General features: G+C 47.1%; 1 long non-coding RNA gene across 1 annotated transcript; it reads left to right on the top strand.

Moving 5' to 3' along the window:
- The first annotated feature begins 2,888 nt into the window (after positions 1-2,888).
- On the top strand, positions 2,889-4,220 carry LOC120661048. The gene is made up of 2 exons (XR_005669806.1): positions 2,889-3,116; positions 3,221-4,220. It is a non-coding gene; the product is annotated as an uncharacterized LOC120661048 (long non-coding RNA).
- The last annotated feature ends 10,075 nt before the right edge of the window (positions 4,221-14,295 follow it).

The raw sequence follows: 14,295 nt of genomic DNA, 5'->3' as shown, positions 1-14,295 counted from the left end.
TTCATGCTGAGAAATGGAGTTGATTAGTTGCCATGGGATCCATGGCGAGAATATTTATGGCTTTCATTATCGTGTCATGGCTGCGTTAATTTGCGTGTATGATCTGCATGTTACGGCTCCTTTTATGCATGTTGACTTTAAAATTGACATGATTGTATGCATATTTTATTGTTTTGGTAAGGGTAGAATAGACATTGCCTAGATTTTATACTTTTATTGGATGACTCTTATCCTAACAAAGCAAACAAAATCTAATTCATATAGTTTTTTCTATATTTTTCTTTGTATTTTACAAACTGGCAGGGCGTATTTGTAATTTCATGAAAGGTGGATGGGTTTTCTAAAAAGTTGTGTGAGAGAGGCTGGTGGACTTTGGGTTGTATTTCAACAAAGTTCGGGGGGTTTTATGAAAACTTTCCAATAAGAGAGGTTGGTGGACGGTGGGTTGTATTTCGATGAAGCTGGGGGGGGGGGGGTTGAAAGATTCTTGAGAGATGTCTTTGGATGGATGTTGTGAGATGTTCATTTCTTTTTTGCAAAATGATCGGACCTCTATTAGTCGATCGGTGCCGTCCGCGGGCGATCCAACGGCTGCCTGTTTTTTTTTTTACTGATAGGGTGCGACCAGGTTTCAATTATTAAAGATAAAGGCCTTTTTACAAAAACTCCGCACGGTCAATCCAATGGTCATGAAAATAGGCGACGTGGTCTGTGATGAATAGTATTAAGAGATGCCGATGTTTTTTTAGCAACTAGAGATGCCGAATGGTTAAACAAACGACAAAAATAAAAATCCTCCATCCTTTACTCTCCGCAAACGTCATATTGCTTCATTATTTATTTATATTTATTTACTTTTAGTTGTACAAATGCTTTCCAATACCTAGGTATTTTAGAAAACCAAGGTAATTTTCTAAAACTCCAAAAATACTGTGTATCCAAACATGACTAAGGTTCTCTGTGGATACAAAGTATTTTTAAAGTATTGGATAATGGACAACTACTATAGTTTTATAAATACATTGGTTTTTAAAAGCTCGTGGGTGTTTGGATGCAACAAAATTTATTATTTTAAAAATTGTAATACTATCAAAATCATTGAATTCTTGGTGTTTTAGAAATTCCATTCCAAATATCTTTTTCCTAAAAAAATATGGTTTTTCATATCTTTAAATTATAAAATCAATACTATTTTCTAAAAAAGAAAAGTCTATATTGCCCCCCAAACATGTTACCGAGTTTAAAAAACCCCCTAACTCCAAAATTGAACATTCTCCACCCCGAACTCTTGAAACCATTTGATTTACCCCCACTCTGAGACCAAAACCACCCTAATTTTTGCCACAACAAAGTGATTTTCCTTTTTTTCTTTCTCCAACTTTCATAGCAAGAAAAAAAATAGTTAACTAGGTTCAAAAATTATAATTTTTTGCAGAGGTAGACTAGCTGATAGGGAAACCATTTTAAATATTTTTAGTGGGATTGCAAAATTTTTTGAAATATATATGTGTAAAATTTAAGTTTCATTGAATTTTTAGGGTTTCAAAACGAGCTCTAAAATTTATCAAAATTTGAAACTTGAGGTTCATTTTGAAACTTAGTTTATTATATTAATTTTATTTTACTCATGCTCTAGAAAATTGTTCAAAATGTTATTAAAATAATCAAATTTGGTTCAAATTTGCCCTTTAAGGACAAAATTAAAATATTACTAAGGAACATCAGTCAAATAATGTTAATATGATAAAGTAAATTGAAAATAAACCTTACTTTCCAAGTTTGGTAAATTTTGGAGCCCTAAAAATTCAATGAAACTCAAATTTTATCAATATTTAAATATTTATATTTCTTTTGTACCAAGGGGAAAGGAAAGTCAAGCTTACTCGAGCTGATAAAAAGGATGAAATAGCAGTGCTTCATAGCCTAAAAGAGAAAGCGGAATTCACAAACGGAATTCACTTAACTAAATTAAATAGTAGAAATCCTAGCTTGTAGGAGAGTGAACCGACTGACTTTTCTTGCTTTGTAGATTTCACGCTTACTGTTTGCTTTTTCGATTTCACTTATTAAGTTAAGTATTGGATTTTCCTCTATGGAATTTCATCCTATGTATGTGTTATTTGTTTAGATGCCTTTCCTCTTATGGAACGTTAGGTAGGCTCCTTATCTTACTCTAAAGCAATGTGGTGCCAGACCTCTGAAATGTAATTGTTGGACCAGCTATTTCATCTTTCTAAATTTTTTTCTTTGTAGCTAAAAACAATAGTTAAAATAATTTTCCTAGCACCTACTCTACCTCTTAAAAAATTTTATAATTTTTAGAACTATTTAACTATTTTTTCTTGCTATAAATTTCGAGGGAGGAAAAAAAAAGGAAAAACTGCTTTGGTGTGGCGAAGACTAGAGTGGTTTTGGCTCCCAGAGTAAATGAAACGGTTTCAAAAGTTTTGAGGTAGGATAATATCCGGTTTTGAAGTTAAGTGGAATTTTTTAAACTCTGTGACAAAATTCAAGAGGCAATATAGAGGTTGTTTGGTTTCCGGAGATAAACTTTAGATTATGTCACATCAACAAGAATTTGATATTTATTAGAATTAAATGAAGTTTATTTACAAAACTAACTGCAGATTCTGGGATTAAACTGCGGGACGAATCAAATGAGGTATATTAATTTATAATTAGCGAATTGTTATTGTAGTATCACTGTAGCAAATCATGCATTAATTAGGCTCATTAGATTCGTATCGCAAATTAGCACTCATCTGTCAAAAGAATTTTATAAACAAATTTATTTGATACTTCTAAATGGTAAAATTTTTTTAATGTGGCATAGTCTAAAAAAACTGATGGAAACCAACTGGCTCATAGACTTTCCTCTTTGTAAAACCACAACATCCAAACAGCTGCGAAGGCACCGGCACCGCATTGTGCAAGAGCAAGACCGCTCGCCGGCTCCGAGCTCTCCGCATTATCCCCAGTCAAAGTACCTAACCGGAGCTGCGGCCACCAAGAGCTGCGGCCAAATACCTAACCGGAGGAACCGCCCGTTAGCTTCGTCTAGAGTTTTGCTGGTCTCGCCGCCGCAGATCTGACCCGTCGTGCCGCGTTTCGCTGAGGTTGGTCTCTTTTCATCTTTTGCTTCTCCTAGGCTTCGATCTCGCGATTTTGGGTGCTTATGCGCGGTTATGCGCTGGGTCGAATGGAATGCCGGTGAATGCAGATGGCAATCACAGTGAGGCGATTGACGATGGTGTTGTCGGAGCGGGAGGTGCAACGGCGACAGCCGTGGAATCCCAACCTCGACCTTGTGGAGTCCTAAAAAAAGGGGAAAAAAACTCGACCTTGTGGTGCCGCGCAGCAAGCCGAGTGTCTATCTCTACCGAGCCGCGCTGGAAGGTTCTTCGACGGAGAGCGGATGCGGCACGCTCCGGCGGAGGCGCTCGTGCCGTTCGATCCGATTGCGGGCCGGCTCACGCGGGACGAGGACGGAAGGGTGGAGATCGGCTACAATGGGGAGGGAGGTGCTCTTCGTCGAGGCTGCTGCTCCGGCACCGCCATTGATTACTACAGCGACTTCGCGCTCACCGTGGACTTCAAGCACATCATCCTGGCGGTATACTACAACAATCATCCCGGCCAGTTGACGGCATTTCAGCCTTCCCCCTCCTCGTGCTCAGGTGAGCTCAGAATGCATTACAAGCTGCACATGACGACTAAATTGGCATACTTTATGTTTTGTACCTGATTGAAAAGTTTGTGACTGATGCAATCGCAACCATGCTTTATAATGGCGAATCATGTAACCTTGAATTCTGCTCCTGTTATTTAAATTGTCAGTAACGTCAGGTTGGGAGTTGGGTCTCTTGTTTGACTGATTTTTAATCCTCAGAGACACTTTTACCCTGGTTGTTGCTGTCTTGTTCTCCTTTATGGGAGCTCTATTCTTGGCTTGATTTGTCAAATGATCTGAAGCGGTGCTTGGTTATGCTTAAAGTGTCTGCTACCATCAATGTATTCATCAGTGTCCAATGAAATAAACTCTTGCTTAATCTTGAATAGCTAGGAGCAAATTATTAACAAATTGACAAGTGGTTGTATTTTATTGGTTTGTCGATATTTGCCATATAATCAATGTTGGCATGCTTTTGCTTGCATCATATCAAAGCACACACTGGTCAAGAAGGTTGGTGATCAGAAATTGAGAATATAGTCTTGCAAAACATGAGTTTATTTGTTTGATTTTTATTTTTTGGTCATGGCAAAAGGGCACTTTGCTCGGTAGTGCTGGCTGCAGCTGCGGCTGCAGCAGCCAGCAAGTAAATTTTACTGTAGATGTTACCTGCTGCAGCCGCAGCCGCAGCCTCAAAGAACTGAAGCGAGCAGTCCCTAATATGCTTTCCCCAGTTCTGAATTCTTCCTGACCTTTTAACATTTTAAATTGAAGCTTGCCTGTCATGTCGGGCCGATACTACACACGCCGGGCCTGCTGCGGGGACACGCCCAGGGAGGCGCAAGCCACCGCTGACCGCTGCTGCCGCGCCTATGGCACACATGATTGCTACGCACGCAGCAAGTCTGTTAACCGGCCATATCAGGGCCTTTAATTTTAGCGATTGCCTTCCAAATCAGTTAGAGGGAACACCATTTATTTGCTGTAATCAGGGGTGGTCAGTTTAACCAATATCAAACAATTTACCTATCCTCCTCCTCCTCTCAATCTCATCCCCTTCACCATTGGGCGTCCTGGGAAACTCCTTGACGCCATTATCCATCGGGACTACAAGTTATGTAGTCGTGGTCTGGCTACCCTTGGGCCCAACGCCCTTGACAACCTGGTATCAGCCTCCAGGCGTTCCTACCATAGCAACTCCGCCGCCACTCGACACCACCATGCCGCCATCTCCCTCGTCATCGGCCACACCCCAATGGCCGAGCCTACCATCGCCTACCTCGCGGCCCTTATCAAGACCCTCGTATCGACCATTGAGGCACTGCAAGTCATTTTCGACACGCTCCAACAAGAGCTCCCTGCGTCCGCATCCTCCGAACCTAGGATGTCGTCCTCCGGCGAACACCAGAACGATCGCCCTCCTCGATTCTTTCCAAAGTACCATGGTAAATCGGATACGCTAGCGTTCATTAACCGCTGCGAGTCCTATTTCCATGAGCAGCGCATCTCGGAGGAGAAGGTTTGGATGGCCTCCTACAACCTGGAAGCCGGCGCCCAACTATGGTACATCCAAGTCCAGCGCGACGAGGGAACACCGCCATGGTGTCATTTCACCGAGTTGTTGCACATTCACTTTGCCCCACTCTACTCCCCCCCTCGGCGAGCTCATGGCGTGCAAGCGCACGGATCAAGCCGTCTAGTACAAGGACCGATTATAGGCCCTCCTTCCCCGCGCGGGTACCCTCACAGAGGCGCAGAAGGTGCAGATCTTCACGGTGGGTTTGCAACCGCCCCTCAGCCTCGATGTTGAGATCCACAACCCGCAGACGCTGGCTATTGCCATGAGTCTCGCCCGCAAATTGGAGCTCCGCAACCAAAGCGTTGTGGCTCCGCATCCTCCCAAATCCCATTGTGTCCCCATCAGCGGGGCATCCTTTCGGCGCCGCAGCGACTGGCGCTGCCTGCGCCACCACCACCGGATGCACCAACACCAACCTCGGTCATTGTTGAGAGCCGCCAAGTGAAACGCCTGTCCCAGGCGGAGATGGAGGAACGGCGCTGCCTCGGCCTCTATTTCAACTACAATGAGAAGTTCAGGCGTGGTCACAAAAAAGTCTGCCAGCGCATCGTCTTGCTTGACCTGGCGATGGACAACGACGCCAGCACCTAGCTCGAGGAACCCACCAACGACCAACCCTAGATCTCGCTGCATGCGATCGCCGACGTCCACACTGGCGAGACCATGCAAGTGCACCTTCAGCTCGGCTTCGCCTCACTCCTCGCCCTCCTCGACTCAGGGTCTACACACAATTTCATCTTCGAGAAGACAACCCAAGGCAGCGAGCACAAGCTAGAATGCCGCGGCAGCATGAAGGTGACGGTCGCCAACAGCGAACGCATCCCCAGCCTGGGCATGTTATGTCGCTCGGCGTGCTCCATCGACGGGGAGTCGTTTGACTGGGACTTTTTCTCGCTACCCCTGGCGACAACATCCTTGGGACCCAGTGGCTTTGCCACGCTGGGCCCATCCTGTGGGATTTCGGCGCCCTCACCATAACGTTGTGGCACCGGGATCATCTCGTCGGTTGGCGCGACGTGGACGGCCCGATTTCACCTTCCCTTCGTGCCTGCGCGGGCGACAATTTCCTAGACGCCCTCCTCGCCGAGTTCGCCACGGTCTTCGTCGAGCCTTAGGGCCTTCCCCTGGCCTGCACTTACGACCACCGCATCACCCTTGTTCCCAGGGCACAACCGGTGGCTGCCTGACTGTACTGTTACCCGGCCACCCACGAGGACGAATTGGAGTGGCAGTGCGCTACCATGTTGCAGCAGGGCCTCATTCACCGCAGCTTGTCTGCCTTCTCGCCGGTGTTCTTGGTGCGGAAGGCTGATGGGTCCTGGCGTTTCTACATCAACTACAGGTCTCTCAACGCCATCACCGTCAAGGATGTGTTTCCCATCCCGGTGGTGGTTGAGCTGATCGATGAGCTCTGTGGCGCCACGTTCTTCACTAAGTTCGACATCCGCTCGGGCTACCACCAGATATGAAACTATGAATGCACCCAGCAGACATCACCAAGATGGCGTTCTGGACCCATGACGGACTTTACGAGTTGCTCGTCATGCCATTCGGCCTCTGCAACGCCCCGACCACGTTCCAGGCTTTCAAGAACGAGGTGTTGTGCCCCTTTCTTCGTCGCTTTGTGCTTGTATTCTTCGACGCCCTCATCTACAGTGACTCATGGGATGATCACCTGCGACACTTGCGCACCGTCCTCACCACCCTCAGCACTGCCTCTACGTCAAGCGTTCCAAGTGTGCCTTCGCCGTTGACTCCATCCAGTACCTCGAGCACATAACCTCTACCGACGGCGTAGCCATGGACTCGTTTAAGGTGCAGGCGGTGCGGGATTGGCCGCAGCCCCACTTGGTGTGTGCCGTCCATGGCTTCCTCGGCCTGGCGGGATACTACTGCAAGTTCAGAAGCGACTATGGCTCCATCGCAACGCTCCTCACCGCACTTCTTCGCAAGGACGGGTTCCTCTGGATGGAGGAGCCATGGCGGCTTTCCAGGCCCTCAAGCTCGCGGTGACATCCACCCTAGTGCTGTGCCTACCTGACTTCTCCCTGGACTTCGTTGTCGAATGCGACGCCTCAACCTACGGGTTTGGCGTCGTGCTGCAGGACAAGCATCCGGTGGCGTTCTTCAACCGGCTGGTCGCTTCTCGCCACCGCTCCCTCGGCGCCTACGAACGAGACCTGATTGGCCTTGTCCACGCGTCTGCCACTGGAGACCATACCTCTTTTGTCGCCGATTTCTGGTGCGTATTGATCATTTCCATTTCAGTCTGAAGTTTCTTTTGGACCAGCGGCTCGTGACGATTCCACAACATCACTGGGTGGGTAAGCTGTTGGGCTTCGACTTCACCGTCGAGTACAAGCCGGCCGCAACGAACGTCGTCGCCGACGCCCTATCTAGGTGCAACACTGAGAAGTGTTCCATCCTTGCCATCTTCGAACCCCGCTTCGACTTCATCCTCCGGCTCCGCCAGGCGCTGGACGCTGACCCTGCATTGGCTGCCTTCCACGAAGGCGTGCAGCGCACCCTGCACCGTCTACTGCGGGACTTCCACTTGCCCAACCTCCGCCGCATGGTCCAAGACTACATCTGGGCATGTTCCACATGCCAAAGCTACAAGTCAGAGCATATTCACCCGGCAGGCCTCCTACTACTGTTCCCCGTGCCATCGGCTGTCTGTACTGACCTCAGGCTGGACTTCGTCGAGGCCCTGCCGCGCGCGTAGGGGGCAAGTCTGTGATACTGATGGTGGTCGACTTTCAGCAAGTACTGCCACTTCATCCATCTCGCCCACCCATACACGGTGGAATCGGTGGCACAAGCGTTCTTCACAGACATCGTACGGTAGCACGGCGTACCCCAGACGCTGGTTTCTTACCGCGGCCCCATCTTCACGTCGGCATTCTTGTGAGTGCTCATGAGGTTGATGGGCACCACGCTCCACATGATCACTGCATTTCACCCGCAGTCCAATGGTCAGACCGAAGTGGCGAACCACGTCGATGTACCTGCGCTGCTTCACTGGCGACTGACCCCGCCAATGGCCCGCGGCGTCCGGCAGGTGCTCACCCAATGGAAGGGTGAGCCGGCATCCTCGGCCACATGGAAGGACGTTGACAGCTTCACCGACCGGCATCCAACCTTCCACCTCGAACTGCTCGTTGAGGGGGGGGGGGGGGGATGTCATGTGGGGCTGGCACTACACATGCCACGCCTGCCGCGGGGACGCGCCCAGGGAGGCTCGCAACGCCACCGCGGCCGCGCCGTTGGCGCACGTGATTGCTGCACACGCAGCAAGTCTGTTAGCCGGCTTTATGAGGGCCTTAATTTTAGCGATTGCCTTCCAAATCAGTTAGAGAGAACATTATTTATTTGCTGTAATCAGGGGTATTCAGTTTAAGCAATATCAAACTATTTCCCTATCCTCCTCTTCCTCTATTTAAATGTATTGTTCTGTTTCTCGTTCTTTTTTTTTCAGAAACAACAGGAGCTTCCTGATTATATATATTAAAAAATGCGAACAGAGTCACAAAGCAAAAGAAAAAAGAGGACTGCATAAAGCTCTATTACTAGGGTTTAATGCATACACTGGTTCAGGTTCCACTCTGTGCTAAAGAGACATAGGTCCGACCTGCTCACCCTCCAGTAGTCCACACACTATTTCATTAGGACAAAGTGAATTGGTGAAGGGGGTATGAATCGCCACTGTTACATGCAAAGTACCCCACTCTCAGGAGTAAATAATACTGCACACAATAACGTATAATGGGTTAGGTGTTGCATTGCCTTTCGTAACTATTTAAGGATGAGATTTATTTTAGAGCTGGACCTTCATTTGGACTATTGACTATCCTTATAACTTTGGCACATACTAGCTGTTTGACCTTGCAATCAGAATTTTGAGTAAATTTCACGAACCTACCTCATATTGTAGCAATTACACAAACTCACTACTATTTTGGGTTGTCTTCTCATAAACTCTGTGAATATTCCCCTTTCAAGGCATCGGGCCCACATGTCAGGTAGCACATCACATTTGACAAGTGGGCCCAGCTGGTCATGAACATGATACTGATATGTGGACCCAGCCGCCCATAAAATGGGAATAATCTCAAAGTTGTAATTTATGAGAAGACAACCCAAAATAGCGGTGGGTTTGTAAATAGGCATAAAATATGGTAGGTTTGTGACTATTAGCTCAAAATACTGGTAGGTTTTTGAAATTTACTCTGGGATTTTTCACACGGCACCTTCAGAACATAAAACTGAAGTGAATGGATATATTTACCAGGATATCAAGTCACAGATTTGTGCTGAGCTTGCCGTTTCTGTACTCATGGGCACAACAGCGGAACCCAAAATTTTTTTAACCCCCCCTCTTCTTTGCAGCGGACGGGTAACTCTGCAGCAAGCTCAAATGGCCAGCAGCCCACATTGCATTTCCCAGTTAGAGCCCAGTAGATAGCCGAGCAGCAACAAACAACATTCCGAGGCTCTATTTGGACTTAGTCACCCCTTTAAGTTTCTAGGGAGCCAAACATATGGATTAAAAGAGGACTAAAGTGCATTATTTCATTAGTCCCTAGGAGGGGTGCCTAAAGGGGACTAAAGTGCCACTTTTCCACCTCCTACCCCTCCCCAACCATATCCGATATCTGTGATTCTGTGCATTAAATAGGGGCCACATGGTCTTTGTACAACTGGTTTAATGACCTTTAGTCCCTCTATCCAAATAGAGTAGGGACTAAACTTTAGGCCCTGTTTGGATCCCACCTTCTAAAGCAAAGCGACTAGTTCCAAATAAAGTGACTAAAAACTTTTTAATCCTATTAGCCCCAAAATAATATCTAAAAGGAGGAGTTGAGTGGGCCTGCCCCTCATTTATTACTCTCTCCCCATCATTTTAGTCACTCGATCCAAATAGAGGGTGACTAAAATTTAATCACTTTGCTTTTAGTCACTTGATCCAAACAGGCCCTTACTCCAGGGATTAAAGGAATCTAGGGCCTGAATCTCTTCAATGCTATACGAATCGAGCGGACAGGTAGGTTGTGCGGACTGCAGATGCATGGTCGCTGCTGGCTATCTGCTCGCCCTCCCCGGTGACAAGTGCAATCGCGAGTCTCGACACCGGACCAAATTTGATGTCAAGTACATCTAGTCGTTGTATTCTACACTGCATACATGTCGTATTCTACACTGCATACATGTCGACCCTGGCTTCTTGGCCTCCCCTTGAAATACATTCTGGTTCCGCCACTGCATGGGCATCTTGACTACCACATGCTTAACAATCTAAAGTGGTCTGCAGAATAAATGTATGTTGGTATGAAAATGCTAGCTTAACTCTAAGGCATGTCCATGTGATAATTTTCTGTGAAGACGTCTTTGATTGTTTAACTTTTATTTGTTTGCTCCTATCTTGAATTCTTGATGTTCCTGGAGTCCTAGAGACTGTTAGTCCAATTATGAAAGATCAGTTATTGTTGAGTGAATATTGAAACTTGGCTCTTGCTCCCAATTGTTCTAGCTGGTCCACTTTGCCAAAGGTCCTGGTTTCTAGTGGACCGTAGTATCTCACTAGAGCTAAAACCTTGTATTGTTCTTCAACAATAGGATTTTAGATATCTTGTTGCCTGATTTTGCTATCTTGAATACCTATGCTGCAATGCACAAGTTATGGATCTGAGTAAGTAATGCAGATACCAAAATCATCTCTTAATCTATAATTAATTTTAGACCTTATCAGTGTGGAAGGGAGCAAGATTCGGACATGATATATGAGGCAAATAAAGTGTCAGCTTTTTGTTATATAGACTATCCAGTAGTGTCTTCCATCTGAATATAGCACAACATTGAACTTGTGTAGTAATTTGGAATAAGGCTCTTTTGTACCACCTCGTTTTACCTCATTAAACCATATTTGAAACCTGACCTCAAGATGTGTGTGTTATTTTTAAGGCTAAGGGACAGTATAATTTTTGTGCCATTCTTAGAGATCACATTTATGCCCACAGCATAATTTTCTATCACGCATGACTTCTGCATGGACAAAATTTTCATCGTTTCATGCTTCAACCTTCAATAGATAGTTTGTTACAGTTGGAATTAAGGATTTAAGATCGAGAATACTTTACTTTACAGAAGTGTCATTAGGACTTGACAAATTACATATTAAGATATGCAAATTCTACATGCTTAAGGATGATATGAAATGGGACCTGACAAATTATATCTTAAGTGCTGCAAGTTCTACATGCTATAGATTCATTTCCATGTGTTTAAGGATGATATGAGGTTGGACTTTACTGCAAAGATACATGTATATCTTATGGATCTTTTTTCTTATTATAATAAAATATTATCATTTGTCATCTCATGATTAATTTCATATGTGGTTATTTGTGTCTATTAGTTGCAGCAACTTTTGTGATGTGTGCTTCATGCCATAGGTTGTTTGCAATGCCTTATTTCGTTCATGTATAATTGGTAGCTCAGCTGGAAATACGCTACATTCTTAGTAAGAAAGGCATCAAGGGGCCTAATTGTTCTTAATCTTTTTCCCTCTCCGGGTGACTTATTTCAAGTTTGGAGGTGTCTCGTTGGTCGGCAGACTCGTCTTTCAATCATGTTGAGTGCCAGCCTACCCTGGCCTGGCATGTTGTTCTACACACCCGAGGGCCTCATCCCACTCCAAGTCAACGGCATCTGCCCCTGATGGTGTGGCCTCGTGCGGACCTTGCTTGGCCGGTTGCATTCGTAGCTCCCCACAGGAGAGAGGCATGTTGTTGATGGCCTCACGCGGACCTTGCCATGTTGTTGCGCACGTGTGGTGCTGCTCCGCGTATCTAGCAAGTACTACTAGTAGCAATGTGTGTCCCTTGCACGCGGCCTACGCCTACCTCCTGAACAGTTGTATATGTGCTACTGATGGGAAGCAACGACTACAGCCCACTTTCAGGGGTCTTATTGGGCAATGTCATCTTCACTGTGACAGCGCTTGCTGGGGCAGGCAAGGTGACAAGAAGCAGCAGCCGTAGCCAGCAGAGTCATCCTTGGCAGCAGCAGACCAGCATGAGCTGCAGTCTCCAACCAGCTCGCCAGGTGGGTGCGTCTTCCAATCCACGGCGCCGACTTTGGCAGGGCCGCAGGGGGGCTGGGCTGACATGCGTTCCAAACAAATGCGCCGTACGGTGGGGACTCATCGGCCGCTCCCTGGCATGTGGGTCGCCGCGGACGCATAGTCTCATAAACTCGGGCCCACCGTTGGGAAACGTCGAAGCCCGAGGCCACGTGCGGGGGTGGGCGTCCCACTTCGCCACCTCCGCCTCCACGCCCCTCCGGCGGGACCAGCTAGCTGGGCGGCGAGTGTTGGGCCGTAGCCTATGCGGGGCACCGCACGCTCGGGCTGGCTGGACGGAACGCCGCCAGGGAGGGCTTGCCTTGCCGGCCAACCTCGCTCGATCCATCGCCATGGATGATGCCCGGCCGCTCGGGCAGTCACGGGAGCTAGCTGCAGATGCTGGCACCGCGATCAGTGCAGCGTTTGAGCCGTTCCTACTGCTGCGGCGGCGGCACGCGCAGCCGCTGGCGACCGTGTGCCTCCAACGCCGCGGCGTCTCGCTGCACGCGCACCACACTTGCGAAATCGGGGCCACACCAGGTACTCCGACACCAATCCCACGCTACCTGGAGTCTGGAGAAGTTTTAATTCGTATTTTTTTTTCTTGCCGTTACTATTTGATTGGTAGTGTCGTTGCATTCCGACACCGGCTCCAATTACATTTGATTCTCTTCCACGGGATCTTCCTCGCTGATATTCACCCGAAAAGGAAAATTAAGGGGAAATGACGATGTGCAACTGTTGTCACGGTCAAAAGGAAGGCCTGGCAGTGTTGGACAAGGGAGCATCCATGCCCCACTTTCTTTCGCTGTTCAAGCTTGAATGATGTTTTTCTTTAAGCCACTTAGTATTAGTACATGATTTGGCAGGGGAAAAAAGATTTGGCAGCCAAGACGAGACGACATCTTGCAAGTACCGCGCGGCGTGAACGGGCGTGGGCGAGCCCCATCGGCGCGGCGCCCGCGGAGCGCGGGCGGAGTGGATGAAAAGTACCCCCCACCCCGCCCCTTCTCTTGCATGGAACAACCGCTCTCTCTCGCTCTCTCTCTCTCTGAAGGAAGGCTCGTAAAGTCGTAAGGTGAGATCGATTCTTCTCCTCTCCCTCTCCTCTTCTATTATCGTCTGCTTTCTCTCGCAAAACTCGATTCCGAATCCCGTGAGATTCCGTCTCCCTCCCGCTGCGATTTCGTCCTGCACCCGTAGAGTATATGAGGTGGTTTTGATGGTTCTGCTGTTTTCTTTTTAGTGGAGAATATATGATTCTTGCTATGCTGAGGCTTCTGCATTTCGAGGTATAATTAACCAGCGGATTTGTTCTTATTGTCCGACCTGATGTGTTATTGCTGCTCGGTTATGCTGGTTTTGCTGCTGTAGTTTTGTTGGTGAAAATAAGGACGATGAAGCTAACGTGCACCTGCGGCTATGTGGTGATTTTGCGCTCGCCTCTCTAATTGGGATTCGGAGAACTGGTTAGTTGTTGTCATTGCGGTATTTTGGTGGCTTCCCTCGTTGTTCATGGTAGTTCATCAGTTCTTGTGTGAGCACATTCGTTTGGGAGCTTATCATCTTGAGACCTTTCGATCTAGGAGACTTTTGCGATTAACCTCAGATTGGATCTCGGACTTCTTTTGTTTGCTGCGTTCCTGATGCGAATCAGACGTCGATAATGAATCTATTATCCTCTATTCCTCTGAATGTTTGGGAGATTATTGTTTCTCGGGTTTAGGGTTTGCGTATCGTTTTTTCTGTTGATGTTCTCAACGTCAATGTGCGTGCTGCAGTCTGCAGATATGATCCATCTCTTAGATCGGGCCCTTGATGGGGATTTGCTTTTGCTCTGTTGTGTTTGATGGCTCTTTGTCAGGCGTTAGTGTAGCTTAATACTTTCTGTTCCCTGATTTTTTGCATTTTCTAGGGGGCATT

The sequence above is a fragment of the Panicum virgatum genome, chromosome 2N (genome assembly GCF_016808335.1).
Source record: "Panicum virgatum strain AP13 chromosome 2N, P.virgatum_v5, whole genome shotgun sequence".
NCBI lineage: Eukaryota > Viridiplantae > Streptophyta > Magnoliopsida > Poales > Poaceae > Panicum > Panicum virgatum.
Note: the sequence above shows the minus strand (reverse complement) of the source record. Positions and strands in the feature narration are given on the sequence as shown.